The following is a 21315-nucleotide window of genomic DNA, read 5'->3' on the forward strand; positions in this document are numbered from 1 at the left end:
TTAGAAAACAATGACAATACAGAAATCGGGCGATAGTTTGTTACATCATCAACTTTCCCACCCTTATGTAAAGGAACGACCTTTGCTAATTTTAGTCTATCAGGAAAAACACAATTTTTTCTAGACACACAAGCGTTAAAAATAGATGAAAGTGGCGAGGCAATAAGATGAATGATTCGTTTAACAACATCGATGTCAATACCGTCATATCCTGCACTCGTTCCACTCTTGAAATCACACGCAATATCAATAATCACCTTTAATACTGGTTATGGGAGTAAAATACGCAGTTCGTTCATTTACATTCAGCTGCCGTTCATAAACACTGTTAAAATATTGCACGTCATTAGTGAGATTAAAACTGATATTAACAAAATAATCATTGAATATATTATTAACCATATCATTTTTATCTACAACAATATCACCATTTGAAATAATACTTTCAATACAAACTTTGGTAGACTTATTACCCAGTTTCTCTTCTCTCCCCCAGTGGAGGCTCCATCCTTTCTTTTCCTTCATCCCCACCTGTTCTCCTTGTTTCCCCTTCTATTTCCACTCCTTCCACCTCTCCTGTTCCCTGTCTTACCTCCTCTCCTTGCTCCCTTTCTCCATCTTCTCTTTCTCCATCCCTCACTCTACCAGATCTGGTACTGGGAAATTGAAAGAGTGTTCGTAGGAACGCCCTTAATTTCTCTACGCCACTTCCTCTTTTAGTTTTTTTGAGCCTCCGCTCTTGATCGGCCAACCTCGCTATCTTCAAAGAAAGGCAGGGCTTGTCTATCTGAGCAATGTTTACATGAAACAATGCTTGCATTAGATTGAATATTATGTTGACTTGATACTTACACCTTCTTGTCCATTTGTACAACTCTAAAACGACACCGTTAACCAAAAGTGCACCCGTCAACTTCGTCCATTCGATTGGTCTGTCGTTTGCGAGAGCCATCAAGACATCGTCTCCTATCCCCAAATCATCACACATAGGTCTATCACTCACAGACACATTCACAGTCGAACTCATACTTACCTCAGCATCCAATGCGTACATGCTTTTACCTTCCTTGATCTTGTGCAATCCCGCAAGATTTTGCTTCTTTTTGTGTCTTTGAAACACGAAGATTGTCAATGAGTGGGGAAGCAAATGAAATGTAAGCTACAATATCGGAGGAGGATTGAATAGTAATGTTACAGCAATCGTGATTCAAACGTCAGTATATCAATAACTGAGATGAATCACAAATATCATTAATGTATATCAAAAATAATAATGGTCCCAATATTGAACCTTGAGGCACTCCGCAACGAATAGGTTTATATCAGATAAAGAACAGTGATTATCCACAGATACAAACTGATATCGATTAGACAGATAATTCTCAAACAAATGCCATAAATTGCCGGTATTCCATAATCGTATAATTTACTTAACAAAATTGAATGATCTAACGTATCAAATGCTTTACTTAAATCAAGAAATAATCCAACAAAGCATTCTTTATTATCTGAAGCTAAAGTAGCTTTATGAATGAAATCAAGAAGGGCCATTGATGCGGAGTGCCCCTACCTGAAACCGTATAATATCTGACAATATTGCACGAAGACAAAAAATCATATAATTTGTTATAAAGACATTTCTCAAAAATCTTAGAAAACAATGACAATACAGAAATCGGGCGATAGTTTGTTACATCATCAACTTTCCCACCCTCATGTACAGGAACGACCTTTGCTAATTTTAGTCTATCAGGAAAAACACAATTTTTTTAGACACACAAGCGTTAAAAATAGATGAAAGTGGCGAGGCAATAAGATGAATGATTCATTTAACAACATTGATGTCAATACCGTCATATCCTGCACTCGTTCCACTCTTGAAATCACACACAACATCAATAATCACCTTTAATACTGGTTATGGGAGTAAAATACGCAGTTCGTTCATTTACATTCAGCTGCCGTTCATAAACACTGTTAAAATATTGCACGTCATTAGTGAGATTAAAACCGATATTAACAAAATAATCATTGAATATATTAACCATATCATTTTTATCTACAACAATATCGCTATTTGAAATAATACTTTCAATACAAACTTTGTGAGACTTATTACCAAGTTTCTCTTCTCTCCGCCAGTGGAGGCTCCATCCTTTCTTTTCCTTCATCCCCACCTGTTCTCCTTGCTTCCCCTTCTATTTCCACTCCTTCCACCTCTCCTGTTCCCTGTCTTACCTCCTCTCCTTGCTCCCTTTCTCCCTCTTCTCTTTCTCCATCTACCACTCTACCAGATCTGGCACTTGGAAATTGAAAGAGCGTTCGTAGGAACGCCCTTAATTTCTCTACGCCACTTCCTCTTTTAGTTTTTTTGAGCCTCCGCTCTTGATCGGCCAACCTCGCTATCTTCAAACGAAGGCAGGGCTTGTCTATCTGAGCAATGTTTACATGAAACAATGCTTGCATAAGATTGAATATTATGTTGACTTGATACTTACACCTTCTTGTCCATTTGTACAATTCCAAAACGACACCGTTAACCAACATTGCACCCGTCAACTTTGTCCATTCGATTGGTCTGTCCTTTGCGAGAGCCATCAAGACATTGTCTCCTATCCCCAAATCATCACACATACGTCTATCACTCACAGACACATTCACAGTCGAACTCATACTTACCTCAGCATCCAATGTGTACATGCTTTTACCTTGATCTTGTGCCATCCCGCAAGATTTTGCTTCTTTTTGCGTCTTTGAAACACAAAGATTGTCAATGAGTGGGAAAGCAAATGAAATGTAAGCTACAATATCGGAGGATGATTGAATGGTAATGTTACAGCAATTGTGATTCAAACGTCAGTATATCAATAACTGAGATGAATCACAAATATCATTAATGTATATCAAAAATAATAACGGTCCCAATATTGAACCTTGAGGCACTCCGCAACGAATAGGTTTATATTAGATAAAGAACAGTGATTATCCACAGATACAAACTGATATCGATTAGACAGATAATTCTCAAACAAATGCCATAAATTCCCGCGTATTCCATAATCGTATAATTTACTTAACAAAATTGAATGATCTAATGTATCAAATGCTTTACTTAAATCAAGAAATAATCCAACAAAGTATTCTTTATTATCTGAAGCTAAAGTAGCTTTATGAATGAAATCAAGAAGGGCCATTGATGCGGAGTGCCCCTACCTGAAACCGTATAATATCTGACAATATTGCACGAAGACAAAAAATCATATAATTTGTTATAAAGACATTTCTCAAAAATCTTAGAAAACAATGACAATACAGAAATCGGGCGATAGTTTGTTACATCATCAACTTTCCCACCCTTATGTACAGGAACGACCTTTGCTAATTTTAGTCTATCAGGAAAAACACAATTTTTTTAGACACACAAGCGTTAGAAATAGATGAAAGTGGCGAGGCAATAAGATGAATGATTCGTTTAACAACATTGATGTCAATACCGTCATATCCTGCACTCGTTCCACTCTTGAAATCACACACAATATCAATAATCACCTTTAATACTGGTTATGGGAGTAAAATACACAGTTCGTTCATTTACATTCAGCTGCCGTTCATAAACACTGTTAAGGCGCACCTGGTAAACTAGGAACTGCGAGCGACGGAGAGCGACACTCAGCGACGGGGACATATTGCGAGAACAATGAAGTGCGTCGCAGTATGTTTTTACTCCGTCGCTAAGCGTCGGTCAAAGCAATACGCGCCATCATTTTGATGATACCGCGACGCTTGCCGACGCTTGCTGACACTTGCCGACACCCTCAAAAGAAGCTGTTGATTATTTCTATGTTGCGTGACCTCCGCTCACGCAAGTGTTCGTTTTAATAGTGCCGACGTTTCGGGACATGGCGCTTGAGATGTAGCGAGATTTTTTAATGGTCACGGCTAGTGCTTAAATTGAATAGCGAGCGACGTGTCCAGACGCACCTCTCCTGATTACAAATGATGCTCGTGATAGCCCGACGATGAGCGACGTGTCCCGACGCTTTCCTTTGTCTCAACATTGGTTATGAGTTGATTTGCGTTTCGTTTGGCTATAAGATGGTGAATAGAAAACGTAATTATGGGGTGTGATCTCACTGAACGGGGAACACTTTGAAGGTAGCGATCGAAGAGGGTTTATAAAAACACATGTAGGTCTACACTCATACGCGAATGTATGACTTAATTAGGCAGCTCCATAAATGTAAAATTTTGCATGCATGAGGTGAGATCTTTTTTTATCTGTCAAGTGACTCGAGAACTAAATACATGTACAGTGTATTACGAAGTCGTCCTATTTCTCCCGTAGGAAAAGTCAGATGTTTGCCGTTACTTTTGGAAATGAACAGCGGCAACAATCGGCTCCGCAAGATGCTAAAATTAATGTCAGATGTTTCATTTTAATTTTGGAAATGAATAATGGTAATATTCGTATGATACTAAAACGTCGGATGTTTGTTTATACTTTTGGAAATGAATAACGGTAAGGTTCAGCTCCATACGGTGCTAAAATTGATGTCAGATATTTGATTTTGCGATCGGAAATGCATAAGGATAACATTTGGCTCCGGAAGATGCTGAAATAAATGTCGAATGTTTGCTTTGACTTTCGGAAATGATTAACAATAATATTCAACTCCGTACGATGATAAAATAAACGCCGCATGTTTGCTTTTACTTTCGAAAGTAAATAGCAACATTCGGCTCCAGAAGATGCTAAAATAACTATCACATGATTGCTTTTACGTTCGGAAGCGAATAGCAGTAATATTCTGCTCCATACGATGCCAGAATAATTGTCGTATGTCTGCTTTTTAAATTTCGAAATGAATAACAGTAACATTGATTCATTAAAATTGATGTTTGATGTTTGCTTTGACGTTCGGAAATGAATAACAATTATATTCAACTCCGTATACGATGATAAAATAACTGTCTGATGTTTGCTTTTATGTTTGAAAGTAAATAGCAATAAAATTCAGCTCCGGAAGATGCTTTAAATGCCGGATGTTTACTTTAACGTTCGAAAGTAAATTAGCGATAACATTCAGCTCTGTAAGATGCTAAAGTAAATGTTGAATGATCCCTTTGACGTTTGGAAATGAATACCAATAATATTCAACTCCGTGTGATGGTGAAATAAATGCCGGATGTTTGCTTTAATGTTCGAAAGTAAATATCAATAACATTCAGCTCCGGATGATGCTAAAATAAATGTCGAATGATCCCTTTGACGTTCGGAAATGAATAACAATAATATTCAATTCCGTACTATGATCAAATGAATGTCGGGTGTTTGCTTTTACTTTCGAAAGTAAATATCAATGACATTCGGCTCTGGAAGATGCTGAAATAAATGTCAGATGATTGCTTTTACGTTCGGAAGTGAATAGAAGTAACATTCTGCTCCATACGATGCTAAAATAAATGTTGGATATTTGCTTTTACATTTCGAAATGAATAACAGTAACATTCAGCTGCGTTTGATGGGAAAGTAAATGTCTGATATCTGCATTGACGTTGAAAATGAACAACAGTAGGCCCTACTATTCGGCTCCGTACGATGCTAAAATAATATTGTCAGATGATTCATTTCACTTTCGGAAGTGGACAGCAGCATTCGGCTCCGTATGATTATGAAATAAATGTCGGATGTTTGCTTTTAAATTTGGAAATGAATACCAGTAATATTCTGCTCCGTACGATGCTAAAATAATAAGAGATTGTTGCTTTTACATTTGGAAATGATTAACGGTATCAATCGGCTCAGTTAGATGCTAAAATAGATAGCGGATGTTTGCTTTCACGTTCGGAAATGAATAAGGATAACATTCAGCTCCCTAAGATGCTAAAATGAATGTCGGTAGTTTGCTTTTACATTTGAAAATGATTAACGGTAACATTTGGCTCCGTAAGGTGATAAAATACTAGTAAATGTTGCATGATTGCTCTTACAATCGGAAATGACTAACGGTAACTTTCGGCTCTTTATAGTGCTAAAACGTTAATGTCGGATGTTTTAAATGTCTGCAAATGCTCCCATGCACTTTCTCATTTCAAACGTAAGTTTTGACCACCTAAATAGGCATCAACTTTTAACTAACTAACAGTGTGTGGGATTATCCCGAAGGTGCCTTAGTCTGAAAACTCTTAATCCGGCACGAAAATGTATTTATTTATTTATTTATCTATCTATCTATCTATCTATTTGTTTATTTATTCATTTATATTTTGAGTTTAACAACGTTGAGAATATCGACCCCCGTTTCGTTTTCGAGTCGACGATTCTTCAAAAAACGAAACTTTTTTCCCCCTTCGTCAATTTGGGATTTACGAGCCTTCGGAATGACTGTAACTTATGTTTTTGTTTTTTTTTTCTTCAGTCGATTAGGGGATGGGGGGGGTAATTCAGAAAATGAATATAGAAGGGAGTGAAAATCTTGAGGCAAGAAATACAAGTAAGTGAAATTCTCAGCTTGATATCGTTTATTTTTTTTGCGTGATGTTTGTATTCTGGAAAGAGTCATGTACTTATTCCATTGGTTCGTTCCTCCGAATCTTAGCCTTCGGAATAACGAACTTTAAGTAACGAACTGTAACCCTATGTTTTGTTTTGTTTGTTTGTTTTTCAGTCGAGCAGTGGAGGGGGAAGGGTAATTCAGAAAAGAAATATATAGACGGCATCAGGGAAAATTTTGAGGCAAGAAATCAGTTTCTCAGTTTGACATTGTTAATTTCTTTGCGTGGTGGTTATTATTCCAAAAAGAGTCAGGTATGATGATACTACATAGGTGTACTTATATTCCGATGGTTCGTTCTTCAGTATCCGAAAAACGCAAATTCCATGTTTGTTACTATAGTAATCTGAAAGTGTATAGGGTTTGTTAATCCGAACATTTTGTGACATTCCGAAGGTTCGTTAATCTGAAAATGGGAAATACGGTTCGTTTATCTGAAAACGAATAACGTGGTCAAAAATTTGTTTTGTTTTCGGATTAGCAGCATTTAGAAAACCAAACCTTCCTTCGTTTTTGAATTGACGAATCTTCAAAACAGCAACACAATTTTGTTGTTGCTTTTTTTTCGAATAACGAGACTTCGGAAATTGCAAACTTTCAAAGTAACGAACAGTTACGATCTTTTGTTAATCATTAAAGCGAGCAGTGGAGGATAATTCAGAAAAGAAATATAGACGGGAGGAATAATCTTTGATTGATGATGATGTTGGTCATGTTTCTGAATGTTTATAGAAAAAGGCTGAGTGATCTGAGTGATGGTGACGATAAGTTATTACTAATGCGAGTGTAAAAGACAGCTTGCTGAACATGCTTCTTTCCCTTCCGGCCCATGAATGATGAAAAAAAAAAAAATACATACACCTCACAACAAAAAGAACCACGTGCTAGAAACCTTCGTAAAGTTAAATCTAGACGTTCATTACCAGCAAAGGGGAAAAACACAACAGTAACTGAAGCCAAGAGATTGTGTATGCACTCTCGGGCATTACGAGAAACTTGACACCCCACCCCTCTCCCCTCCTTGTGGAAAATTTCCACAAAACCAGGTGCCAGACCCAAGGTGCCAGACGAAAGAATGCGCGCACTGGAATAAACCGCGTGTAAATAGCCTGGAAATATCGATCGAAGAACTACTAGTATAGCTCATGAGTTGTCATCGCAAAGATCATGATTCTAATTATAGCCTTTCTTTTGACCGTTAGTAGAAATATCGAACAGTTTATTATTGTGTACTTACTTGAGTATTTTAAATGTTTACTGAACTACAAATGTGACTGTGCACCTCAAAACGAACATAAAGTCGCACACACTGATTTTACGTGAGGACTGAAAGTAAGTGAAATGGGTCAACCTAGCCGAACTTGACTTTTTCATATTTTCTGAAAGAACGAGTCTTCTTTTACATTATGCTAAAATTTGGTATCATAAAACGGGCAGGAAAGTGTGTTTTTTAGCAGTTTATCTCGAACATTTTTGGTAGAATAGTGTGATTAGGTGTGTCTTTAGAATCCCTTTTTCATTTCTGAAAAACCTTGTCCACACTCTTCACTTTCAACTCTAATAACTTTTGAAAGGATAGCGCTACTGCTTTGAAAGTTGACATTAAATATTGACAGAATGTGTTATTGAGGCATGCTTAATTTCAGTTTAATTTCATAATGCCTTCATTGTTGTTACTCTGGTGGTTTACTTCCTGGTTTTTTTTGTCCCATTTCGCACAGCCAGCACGGTTTGGTAAAGATTAAGCGCTTGAATAGACACTGTACTTCAGAGCCTCTTTTCTCAGTTCACACTTTTCCTGAGTTTATGCTTTCTTTCCAATATTTAGATAGGTTAGGAGAGTCCATTTGATTTGAGTTATACATCATTTTAAAGCTTAAAGTCTGCTCTTTCAGAATATGGTCTTAACTAAAAATTCATGTCTGGCGACTTTTTGTGTGTTTTGAGGTGCAGGGTCACAAATTGTATAGGAAGGGATTGATCAGATTACTCACAGAAATATACGAAAGGCCTCGTATGCCCACACAAATTCACTACGAGTATGTGATGCAGCCACTAACCGGTTAGACAGCAAAATCCTGACAATTTCACGCTCAAAACTACGTATTACTTTGGAAAGTTTGAAGGAACTTCACCTACGAACTGTGAAGTTATTTGGCTATCAACATTCGTTCGTTTTTGTTTTTTGTTTTGTTTTTGTTTTTCCTCGTTTAAAAGACATGATTTCTTCGTATGGAACGTAAACTGTTTAGCGAACATCGTTATGGCAGACTTTGTGATATCAGTCAGGGGAAAAGAAACTCGAATAGTTAAGATGTTTAGAATCCAATAAATAACATTAAAAAGCCTGAAAAATAACACATGACTGGTTTATAGTAAACAATAACTGAATATACCCAAAAAAGTTTGCATTGAAAGAAAGATATTATTCAGAGGGGTGAAGGTTCAGATGCGAGTTTCTTCACTTTGTCTCCCTCACAAATTAAATTTGTTAGATCGCAACTGCTGATCTGTAAATCCACAAACATGTATACATCGCGTACAGTAGCTCAGTACATAAACACGTAGTACTCGAGAATCTTTATAATCGTGCTGCTGGTACACAAGCTGGACGATACTAAGGCATACTAATATGTCGTAATCATTTGTTTAGTCAATTTTTTTTGCGGACTAGCCAAAATTGAATCAGGGTTGTGATTTGACAACAGTAAGTGAATAAAGACAATCTGAACTTACTCGTTGCCCTATTGTGATGTGGAGCGAGATTTACCTTGCATTTTAAAAGGCGAGTTTTCTTTCTGTTAGAAATCATGTAACTGATCTCTGCAATATTAATGTACGAGTAGGCCCTTGAGCTTCTTCCTTAGTCTAAACACGATTTCAGTCGATTTTGCTATTAACAGTTCAATTTTTTGCGTTTGTAAACGGCATTCACTGGTGCTTGCTTGTTTGCTTGTTTGCTTGCTTGGTACATTTCTGTCATGCGGCTGGCAGTTCGTGACTTATAATCTCCACCTCTCTTTTACGGTCAGCAACGATTTGATTAAACAAATTCATAGGGTTCATCAACAAGATGGTGCACATCGTGATACAATGCGTATTCAGCACATTGGCGTGGTGGCATAGAAAATTAATGAACAAGCACTAAGCTTCTTTTTTTTTCACGCATCGCACTGTGTCTTGCAAGGAAGGTGTCTCAATGACCCCTACACCACAGACTTTCAAGTACATTGTACAGAGTAACTTTGATCAAAGACAATTAAGGCTTGTCGATTTCAAAACAGAATGTCCCCGCCACGCCTCGTGCGAACAAAAGACGGATTAGGAGGCAACTCATTCACTAACTACCCAGCCCTGTCGCTGCATAGAATTGCACAGCGTCTGGTCGGGCTTACAAGCAATTCCCTCAGAAGAAGGTGACGGGCACTCTCCACAGAACTCTAAAGAAGTTCTGTGGCACTCTCCCGTTTCGGGACAATTTTCACAACAATTTAAGATAATTTGTGACTGAAAAAACAAAAACAACAATTTTGAGAATGAACTGGATGATGACACATACTGTATTTTGCTTCTGCGATAATTGTTCTTGCATGTATTTTGTGCATGTGAAAAAGCGTTCGAACTTTGATTCCAGTGTACCGTGGAAACTCGATGTAGGCATTGGAGATCCTGATGTAACAAAATAATACCCGATATAACAAACTAATTTCTCCGGTCCCAACGAATTCACTTTCTGTTTTGTATTGTTTATTGCCTACTGATAAAGATTACAAAGAACAAAATATGTCTGTCTCAAAGATCTCGTCATAGCGAGTTGCCACGTGTTGACTTTGTATAATTTTCGCGTGGTGTTCGGTGCTGCAAACTTCGGCCAGGGCCTTTACTCATTGTTTTATTTCCGCTGTTTCTCATACCTCGTTTGGTACGATTTCTTTCGTTTAATGTCACTTTATTCGTTCCCTTTGTTTCGAAATACCGGTATGTAAAAATTCTTTCAGGTGTCTCTCTGGTTACTGCACATGCATTTTCGTAACGGCGATTTCTCCAATTTGGTGTAGTGTATCAGTATTTCGAAGGAAGTTCGCTCCCAGCCTCTTCGGCGTGCTGTGTGTTTGTGTTGTTGTCTGAGAGGTTGTTGGTACTTTTTTGATTAGTTTGCTTAGTTGTTATCTCGAGTGATGATGGTGGTCGTGTTCCTTAATTTTGATACGAAAAGGGCCAAATGATCTGAGTGATGGTAATGATAATTACTGATGCTGGTGTAAAAGACAGCTTGTTGAGCTACGTGTCCTCCGTCTGATTTCATTTCTCCCTCTTTCACTCTTCTTCTCTTCCCATGAATGATGGAAAAAAAAATACACCTCACCTTCGTTAAGTTGAAACTAAATGTTCATTACCAGCAAAGGGGAAAAAATAAGGGGAAAAACACGAACGGATTGTATGCGGTCGACACCCACCCCCCCCCCCCCCCCCCCCCCCCGCCCCCGTTGTGGGAAATTTCCAAAGAAGCATGCACCAGACCCCCAGGTGCTGGCCAGACGAAAGAATGCGCGCACTGGAATTCTGGTTGTAAACAACGTGTAAATAGCCTGGAAGTTATAGTAAATCGATGGAAGAACTAGCTCGTGATCTCATGATTCTACGCTACACACCATGGTTCTATAGCCTTTCTTTTTGGCCCATAGTAGAAATATGGAACAGTTGTCTGTATAGTGTATTAAATCAGGCATTTCAAATCTTCACTGAAATATAAAAAGGGATTTGCTAATCACTGGATTCAAAAATATTTCTTCGTATCGAACGTAAACTGTTTACCGTTATTAAGCACAGCTACTACGGCGCATTCGATCCGTGGATCCGAACTTGCAGTATACAAACCTCAAAGAAGCCAGAAGCACATAGAGCCTTCCTTTGAACTTGAAAGTAAAACCACGTGTTTCGCACACTGGCACGTCCAAACACAGCGTGGCATTTAGCGATAATTGTTATCGCAGACTTTCTGATTTCAGTCATGACAGAGGAAAAGAGACTGGATTCACGTACTTCGGAAAATGATGTTTAAAATCCAATAAATTGAAAAGTGAAAAAGCCTAACAACACATGTCTATGTTTTCTAGTAGACAATAATTGAAAACATCCTTAGAAAGTTTTGCATTCTCTCACACAAAGAGGTCTCTTGAGAAGATGAAAGCATTCCCCGTGCCCCGTAAGGCAGGGTTACAGTTCATTATTCCGAAGGTTCGTCATTCCGAAGGATCTTTAAATAGTCCGAAGGTTCGTTATTCCAAAAATGAAATAAAGCTCGTTATTCCGAAGGTTCGTTAATCCGAAAATAAAATAAGGCTCGTTATTCCAAAGGTTCGTTACGGACCCTCTTTCATTTCGGATCAACGAACCTCCGGAATAACGAACCGTATTTAATTTCGGATTAACGATCCTTCCGAATAACGAACCCTATTTCATTTTCGGATAAAGGAGCCTCCGGAATAGCGAACCCTATTTAATTTTCGAATGAACGAACCTTCGAAATAACGAACCTTCGGAATAACGCCACAAAATGTTCGATTAACAGACCCTTTTTCATTTTCGGATTAACGAACCTCTAGGCATAGGGAATTTGTGTGTTTCGGCATGTTACGACACCGAGATAACAGTCCATGTGAGCACCTCTCCAAGTTTACCGCCAAGGGACTTTGAAAGCTGTCGTGCGTGTCTGTGGGTGTTAAGGTCATCGAAGAGTCCGTCGACGTTCAATCGACGAGGGAATTGCAAACCCAACGGCTGCTTATAAGGTACCACCAAGATAGGAAAGAATGAATTTTATGAAAACAAAAACAAATGAATGAACACGAGTGTGAGCACTGGTACCAAGGTATGTTGTGATACACATCGATAATAACATTTTATTGGTGATGCAGTTATGTTCCCTATCTATATACGTTACCTTTTTGTCTTAATACTAAATGAATGATATACTGTTGATTCGTGAATGGACAGAGAAAAATAAATCGTGATGAATGAACAGTCACTGATGCCAACATGTGAATGTCCAGACCCCCTTCTTCGATGAACATTCTAAATCTTTTCGTATTTAACCAGTGGGTATATAAAGACGAAATTTAGACGAAAAGTTTAATGACATAGGTTTATACAGAATTTAAAACTGCTGTCATGAATGTGACAGCTATGTAGAGCAGATCTATATCAGCAAGATGATGTTCTCTCTTTGAAAACAATGGTTTTACCAAGAATTACAAACAACGCACCAAAGCGCGCTGGAAGATTAAATACTACGTTAGTATGCTTCATGATGATGACTACGATCGGTGTTGTTGTGTTGTTGTGTCTCTGTTCTTTGTTTTATTTTGTCTTATTTTCTGTATTATGTATTATGTACATGTACTTGTAATTATAATAAGTATTTTTGAAGATATTTTAGAGTGGTCCACAATCTACAAGCAATGCTTTTTAGTGGACCCCTCAATTCTCATTTTTTTATCCTTAAAACATAACTTTGTAATTCTAGTATGTGTGCATATCTTTGTAAGTTTGTTGTTATACCATTGATTGTTATATGATACTTTGTAATGTATATATGCTTAATGATTAAATTTGAGATTTACTTTGTGTTGTATGTTTTGTGGAATGAAAGAAAAAAATGAAAATGAAAATGAAAATGAGAATGAAATAAATCAAATCAAATCAATTCAAAATTCAGAAGGTTCGCTATTCTGAAGGTTCGTTATTCCGAAGGTTCGTTGATCCGAAACACGCAAATTCCCTATACCTAGAGGTTCGTTAATCCGAACATTTGTGGCGTTATTCCGGAGATTCGTTAATCCGAAAATAAAATTCGGGAATAACGAACCTTCGGAATAACGAGCTATAACCTACTTAGTAGCACGTAAGGGACTATCACAATTTGCTGAAGGTCTCAAAGAACGCATTTAAGAGAAGAAAACGAATCACGTTTTACTTCCAAATCCGTAGTATTTAGAGTAACTTTACACTTCATTAAGACGTTGTAAGATAATGATTAATCTTCTCTTCTTTGTCTGCCAGTACAGTGTAGCGCTTTCTATTCATTAAAAAACAGCAGTCAGAGAGGGAGAGAGAGGGACGCCTCGGGACGCATGATGACGCACATTCAAGCAGAAAGCAAAATAAAATGTGATGAAATGCGTATGCTGTGGCGACGGACATCCAGTCGCTGGTAATCCAGAATGCGTCCGGCATGCAGGCATTCTCTACTTCATTCCGGGTCCACGCATTCTGCCTGCACTGAGAATGCCCTAATAGCCGGGTTCACACGTACATCAATTAGCGGGATACAAATCTCGAGATTTGCATCGCGATCGTCATCCCGAGTTTTTTGCACGTGTGGACAGAAAAAACCCGAAAATTAGCGGGATAAGCATCGCGATGCTAATCCCAAGAAATCTTGCGCTGGTTCGTCAATTAGCGGGATAATTGGCCGCGCGCTGGTACGTGTGAACGGTCGGGATTACAATCTCGAGTTTTTACATCCCATCATGCAATGCGCACATCACAACAGCGAGGCCTCTGCGAAGAGGTCCTTCACCTCTTTGGAGCACAACAACAACAGCGCGCGAACCACACCATTGACGTGTAAAAGACAATAGACAAAGGTAAGTGCGCGCAAGCAGTGATAGAGAAGGGCGCTGTGTGACCCAGTTTGCAGGCTTTGTTGTTGTCTCTATCGGCAATTAGCGGGATAATTCGGTACGTGTGGACGCTCGCCAAATTAGCGGGATACCGATCGCGATCGCCATCCCGCTAATTTGGTACGTGTGGACGCTCGCCTAAAAACTCGGGATGAGCATCGCGATCGTCATCCCGCTAATTTGTACGTGTGAACCCGGCTATTGTTACTCCCCTCAGCCTTGTGAATAGAGGCATTCCGTTGTATTCCGTTAATGGGGATTATAAAATCCTCTATTCAAGGCGTCCGGAATGCGTCCGAGAATGCAGACGCGTTACTGAAACCATTCATTCACGAAGAATGATAGCGGCCTCGTGCACCTCTACTATTGTCTTTGACCTTCAAAAGAACGACACGCCGCCCTGTTGCGTTGTGAGAAAGAAAATTCGCGCCATATTTTATACACGTTTTGTTTTAGTGTGAAAAAAAAAATGAGTAAAAGTGTCTCTGGAAACGGATTTCTAATCTAACACAGAGATTTTATTTTTGTTCGATTTTTCTGTGTGTTGGTTAGTTTGTTTTTTTTTACGACATAATACTCGTCGCCTACAGTTGCGTTTCGTACCGCAGTTCGATACATTTGTATTTTTTCTTGCCAGATTGAGACGCCAACCCTGTTGCTAGGAGGTACCTACCATGCAGGTATACCGTCAGGTCTCGACACTAGCGGTGGCCCGGGGCCATCAAAAAACGCATGTCGGGCACCAACATTTCATATCATGAAGATTTTGGTGGACGGTGGACCGATCGGGCCACCAAGAAAAGTCGGATGTTTGCCTTTATACTTTTGGAAATGAACAGCGCTAACAATCGACTCCATAAGATGCTAAAATAAATGTCGGATATTTGTTTTTATTTTCGAGAAATGAGTAACGGTAATATTCGACTTTGTATGATACTAAAATCAACGTCGGGTGTTTGCTTATACTTTTGGAAATGAATACAGTAAGATTTAGCTTCCTAAGGTGCTAAAATTTATGTCAGATATTTGATTTTGCGTTCGGAAATGAATAAAGATAACATTCGGCTCTGGTAGATGCTGAAATAAATGTCGCATGTTTGCTTTTACGTTCGAAAGTAAATAGCAATAACAGTCAGCTCCGGAAGATGCTAAAATAAATGTCGAATGATCCCTTTGACGTTCGGAAATGAATAGCAATAATATTCAACTCCGTATACGACGATGAAATAAATGTCTGATGTTTGCTTTTATATTCGAATCTGTAGCAATAACATTTAACGCCGAAAGATGCTAAAATAGATGTCGGATATTTGTTTTTAATTCTGGGAAATTAATAACGGTAATATTTGACTTTGTATGATACTAAAATAAATGTCGGATGTTTTCTTATACTTTTGGAAATGAATAACGGTAAGATTCAGCTCCGTACGGTGCTAAAATTAATGTCGAGTATTTGATTTGCGTTGGGAAATGAATAAGGATATCATTCGGCTGTGGAAGATGCTGAAATAAATATCGCACGTTTGCTTTGACGTTGGGAAATGAATAATAATGATATTCCCCTCCGGACGACGGTAAAATAAATGCCGGGTGTTTGCTTTTATGTTCGAAAGTAAATAGCGATAACATTCGGCCCCGGAAGATGCTAAAATAAATGTGGAATGTTTCCTTTAACTTTCGGAAATTAATAACGATAATATTCAACTCCTTACGATAATAAAAATAGATGTCTGATGGTTGCTTTTACGTTCGAAAGTAAATAGCAATAACATGCAGCTCCGGAACATGCTAGAATACATGTCGAATAATTTTCCTATCTGTAATTTGCCCGTTTGCTTCATGGTTGTGAGGGTAGCTCGTTAGCCACGCTGGTTTGTAATTTCATATACAGTACAGCCCTGTCGCTTTAAAAACGCTTTGTAATACATTATAGGTCCTGCAGTATAAGATCAGTAACTTGTAATCATTCGTAGTGACGTAGAATGCGTTTGTATTGTAGCAACAGCACTGATTTTCATATTATTATTCATATCAGTTCAATTCTGTTTGATCCAAATCCGGTTAATTTCACATGATCGGCATTTGATGACAATTTAATATGGAACTGTGCAAAAGTATAGGAGACAACATGCTTAGCAGACGATTCCTCCTTTTGATTCCCCTCTCCCTGTCTCATTCCCTCTCAGCTCACTTGATCTTTCCTCTCCCCAGCCCACCCGACAAAGAAGAAGTTCGGTACAATACAAAAACAAAAACAAAACTAAACTAAAACTAAAACAAACAAAGGAACATGCGCTAGCTGAATAAATGGGAATGATACCTATGCCCCAGCCAGGCCAAGCTTGTGGAAATTTCCATGAAAGCAGAGTGGATCAATCAATAAGTTAGTGTTGCCTGCCAGCAAAGGAATGCGCGTATGCATTCCTTCACACCCCACCTGTGTTGTAAACCACGTGTAGATATCAATTAGACAGTCTGGCCTGGGAGTGGGAGTGAGCCAGGGACATGTCTCTAGCACTAGTCTTGAGTAAAAGCCCCCTTTGAGTTCCTGTAAACGTCATATGATACTGTTTTGTCTTTCTTTTCGCCTAAAAAAAAGCATATAACGAACAGACCTCACCTCCCTGATATCACAAATGTTCACGTAGAGATGCAAAAGGGTTGATTTATCCCTTCTAGGCGAAAACTGAATTAAATGTCCTTTGATAGAAAATTCGAAATCTAGCATGCCTGGATAAAGACTACCTTGGTACCTTCGCAATGTACCTGGGGGGCGTTTCATCAACGAGTTCGTCGGAGGTTTTCACCGACAAATTTGCTATCAGCCAATCAGACGCAAGGATTTACACTGACAACTGTTAAAAGCTAATGAAATCCTTGGTCTGATTGGCTGATAGCAAATTCGTCGGTGAAAACTCCGACGAACTCGTTGATGAAACGCCCCCCAGGCCAGCTAGAGCCACGTCTTCTGTTCGATCGTTGAGCTGAGAGCTAGCGAAGGAAGCAAAACGGTGAGCTAGTAGCGGCATGTACGTAATGCACCTCACTGGTGAAAGCGTGGGGCTGATCGAATGCATTCTAGAAGACAAAGGCTGTGAACCCTGGCAAATTAATCCTGTTGGTAGTGTTACCGTTAGGTTTTAACAGACAATAGAGAGATTAGACAAAGTCACCCTCATTGTTAATGATGCATTCTCAGTTTCATTCCGAAATGCCCGGCTTATTTCTAGGCCCTGTTAAGCTGAGCATTCCCAGGCGACGGCCGGAATGGGTGTAGAATGCGCGCATTCTCGAGTGCATGCCTGCGCCACTGAGATAAAAGGTATTCCGAACGCATTCTGGAATACCAACGAGTGGATGTCCGTCGTGCCTTGACAGTAACAAAATTTGTTGGGACCAGGGCTCGCTGGCCCTGTGAGAGATTTGACTTGCAACTGCAAATAAGTAATACAGTTTTGCCTGAAACTTTGCGTTGAATTAGAAACAAACGCAAATTGGCATTGGATTAGTCAAGGTTGCGTTCGATATTTTCCCTACGAAATCGAGCGTCCGCTTAGCAATGAACTTGCTTGCAATAAAATGCAAATTTGCGTACGGCTCGCTCTCGGGCGGGAACTTGCATTTGTTGATGCTTTACCTCTCACAACTACTGAAATTTCCCAAGCTCAGTGCTTAGATTATGTGCACTATACCACACGCTATAACACATAATACTTAATGCGTATCGGGGATTTTCGGATCGATATCGGGAGTTGTAGTGAACGAGTAGCGCGAAACGGTAAATTCGCGATTTTTGTAAGCATCGGGCAGCAATTCTACCTTCATACTTAATGCCGAATTTGGTTCGAAACTGCACTACTGAGGAGCTGAATCATGTCAGAATTCATTTCTGTAACCTAGAAAATCAGTAAGTGTAATTTTCAGGTCCAAACAGTGCGTGGCCCCAAACCCTGTCCTATTGCCGATGGCTTCTCCGCTTTGTCTGCTCGTAATATGTAGCACTTTCTATTCCATTTTAGTGAAGGTTGTGTTCGATATTTGCCTACGGAATCACGCTTCCTTTTAGCAATGAAATTCCTTGCGTTTGAATGAAAATTTACGTACGGTGCGGGGACTTGCATTTGTTTTAGCTCTCAGCACAAGTCACAGCTGTGCTTCATAAAATTTCAACTCAAGCCCAGGGCGCAGATTGTGTGCCCAAGTACTCGAGTATACTCGGACGCTGCACTACGTACACGCACGCGTATCGGGGATTCGGATCATGAGTAGCGAGCGAGTAGCGCGAATTAAACGGTAAACTCGCGATTTTTTTAAGCATCAAGCAATAGTATATTTATGGCATTTCCTCCTTAATACTAATTTGGTTCGCAGTTGCATTGCTGAGGAGTTGAATCATGTCACAATTCATTTCTGTAACCTAAAATACATTTGCACATGTATCAGTAAGCATAGTGTACCGTAAAGTTCCGTGTATAAGACGCACTATTTTTTCGTCGGAAAACGTTGAAAATCGGGGGTGCGTCGTATACACGGGTACAGTCGAATCACGGGAAAAAATCCGTCATGTACACCCAATTTTATAAGGCCAACTTGGGGCCATGTATGCCCATCGACGTTTGGAAGGTAAGCAATCACTAAAACTTACGGATAAATGAGCGATCTTTCAATCTGGACATACACAAAAGCTGCAAATGTATTACGAGATAAACTTACATTGGCCTTGTGCAGTAACGATGTATCAATCTGGCCATAGACAACGCTGTAACAGCACTACTGTATGCTACCGATGTCAGTCTACCAAGCTACCAACAGCCAACCTAGTAGCTGGAATATGCGATGTACAGGTATCATTACTAAATTACCGATACCGTAAAACTTATCAATGTACTAGTATCAATATGGCCATAGACAAAAGCTGTAAAATACGGAGTAGGATCGACACTATGTCACCGTAAATATGAACGATGCGTGAAGCATGCATGCATATCCATGTCGTTCGTTTGCTCTTCATTTCATGAGGCCAGCTAGGATAGCATAGCTACACTGTAGCTAGCTAGCTAGCAAGTCTTTGGCAAAGGCAGCAGCTGCAGAGAGGCTCCTGCAATGGACTCGCATGCACACAGCGATCGGATCGAAGCGCGCTTGCCCGTTGTGCGCTCTGTGTGCAAGTCCAATACTCTCTGTGTGCGTGTGCTGAAATTATAGCGAGCTGCCTTTTGCAAAAGGCTAGCACTGTGCATACAAGCATGGTACAAGAGACACACATGTTACTGGTAACAGTGCATGAGTGTAATTACCGTACGCACCGTACGTCTTGCCGTATGATCCCTCTGCTACACTTGTTGATGTTTTTCTTATTTTTCGTAATGAACCTTCCAGTCTGACATGGGTCAATATGCGAGACACCCTCTGCTATGTATGACAGCAAAGATCGTACTGTACACTCATGAGTACGATATGCATGACACATGTACCACGATTGAAAGGCGAAACAATAGCAAGTGAGTAGTACCGAGACAAGTCTCGCATTTTGCGTCTTCCATATTTTGCCGATGTCCGATGAATACCGTTAAAAGAAAATATAAAAGGAAACGAAAAATAGAGCAAATACATGCTGCATTCTAGGGAAATTTTGAGCTGAAATAATATGTATGACACTCGCAATATTTGCGTGGAAATTTTCGTGTTTTTTTTTTTTTTTTTAATTTTAGGTCCGAAAGTAGGGGTGCGTCTTATACACGGGTGCGTCTTATACACGGAACTTTACGGTAATTTTCATGTCAAAACAGTGCGTGGCCCCAAATCCTGGATTGCTGATGGCTTCTCCGCTTAGCACTAGTAGTCGCACTTAAGCTTTCTATTCATTACGAAACAATAGTCGCCATTCAACGAGGGACGCTTCGAGACGCATCGGGACGCATCGGTAGGGTAGAGGGAAGGAGCTTATTTTGCGGACGCAGCGAGACGGCCACCAGGTAAGCTCCTTTTCGTACGTATGCAACGGTCCATTTGTGAGGGCTCGTCTTTTACAAGTATACTTGGGAGTTAGCCGACGCTTTGCGACGCTCGGCGGCGCCCGCCGACACGCAGTCTAAACTAGTGATTGTACGCCGTCGCTAACCGTCGCTGGGTGTCCTTTGACGTCGGAAATTGAAAGAAATTTGCAGAAGCGTCGCACCGCGTCGCTCGCCGTCCCTAGTTTACCAGGTGCGCCTAAAATATTGCACGTCATTAGTGAGATTAAAACTGATATTAACAAAATTATCATTGAATATATTATTGACCATATCATTTTTATCTACAACAATATCACCATTTGAAATAATATTTTCAATACAAACTTTGTGAGACTTATTACCCAGTTTCTCTTCTCTCCCCCAGTGGAGGCTCCATCCTTTCTTCTCCTTCATCCCCACCTGTTCTCCTTGTTTCCCCTTCTATTTCCACTCCTTCCACCTCTCCTGTTCCCTGTCTTACCTCCTCTCCTTGCTCCCTTTCTCCCTCTTCTCTTTCTCCATCCCCCACTCTACCAGATCTGGCACTTGGAAATTGAAAGAGCGTTCGTAGGAACGCCCTTAATTTCTCTACGCCACTTCCTCTTTTAGTTTTTTTGAGCCTCCGCTCTTGATCGGCCAACCTCGCTATCTTCAAACAAAGGCAGGGCTTGTCTATCTGAGCAATGTTTACCTGAAACAGTGCTTGCATTAGATTGAATATTATGTTGACTCGATACTTACACCTTCTTGTCCATTTGTACAATTCTAAAACGATACCGTTAACCAAAAGTGCACCCGTCAACTTTGTCCATTCGATTGGTCTGTCGTTTGCGAGAGCCATCAAGACATCGTCTCCTATCCCCAAATCATCACACATAGGTCTATCACTCACAGACACATTCACAGTCGAACTCATACTTACCTCAGCATCCAATGCGTACATGCTTTTACCTTCCTTGATCTTGTGCAATCCCGCAAGATTTTGCTTCTTTTTGTGTCTTTGAAACACGAAGATTGTCAATGAGTGGGGAAGCAAATGAAATGTAAGTTACAATATCGGAGGATGATTGAATAGTAATG

This window comes from Diadema antillarum, unplaced genomic scaffold, assembly GCF_040938485.1.
Source record: "Diadema antillarum isolate AM-2024a unplaced genomic scaffold, OU_Dant_1.0 seq00000857_RagTag, whole genome shotgun sequence".
NCBI classification, from domain to species: domain Eukaryota; kingdom Metazoa; phylum Echinodermata; class Echinoidea; order Diadematoida; family Diadematidae; genus Diadema; species Diadema antillarum.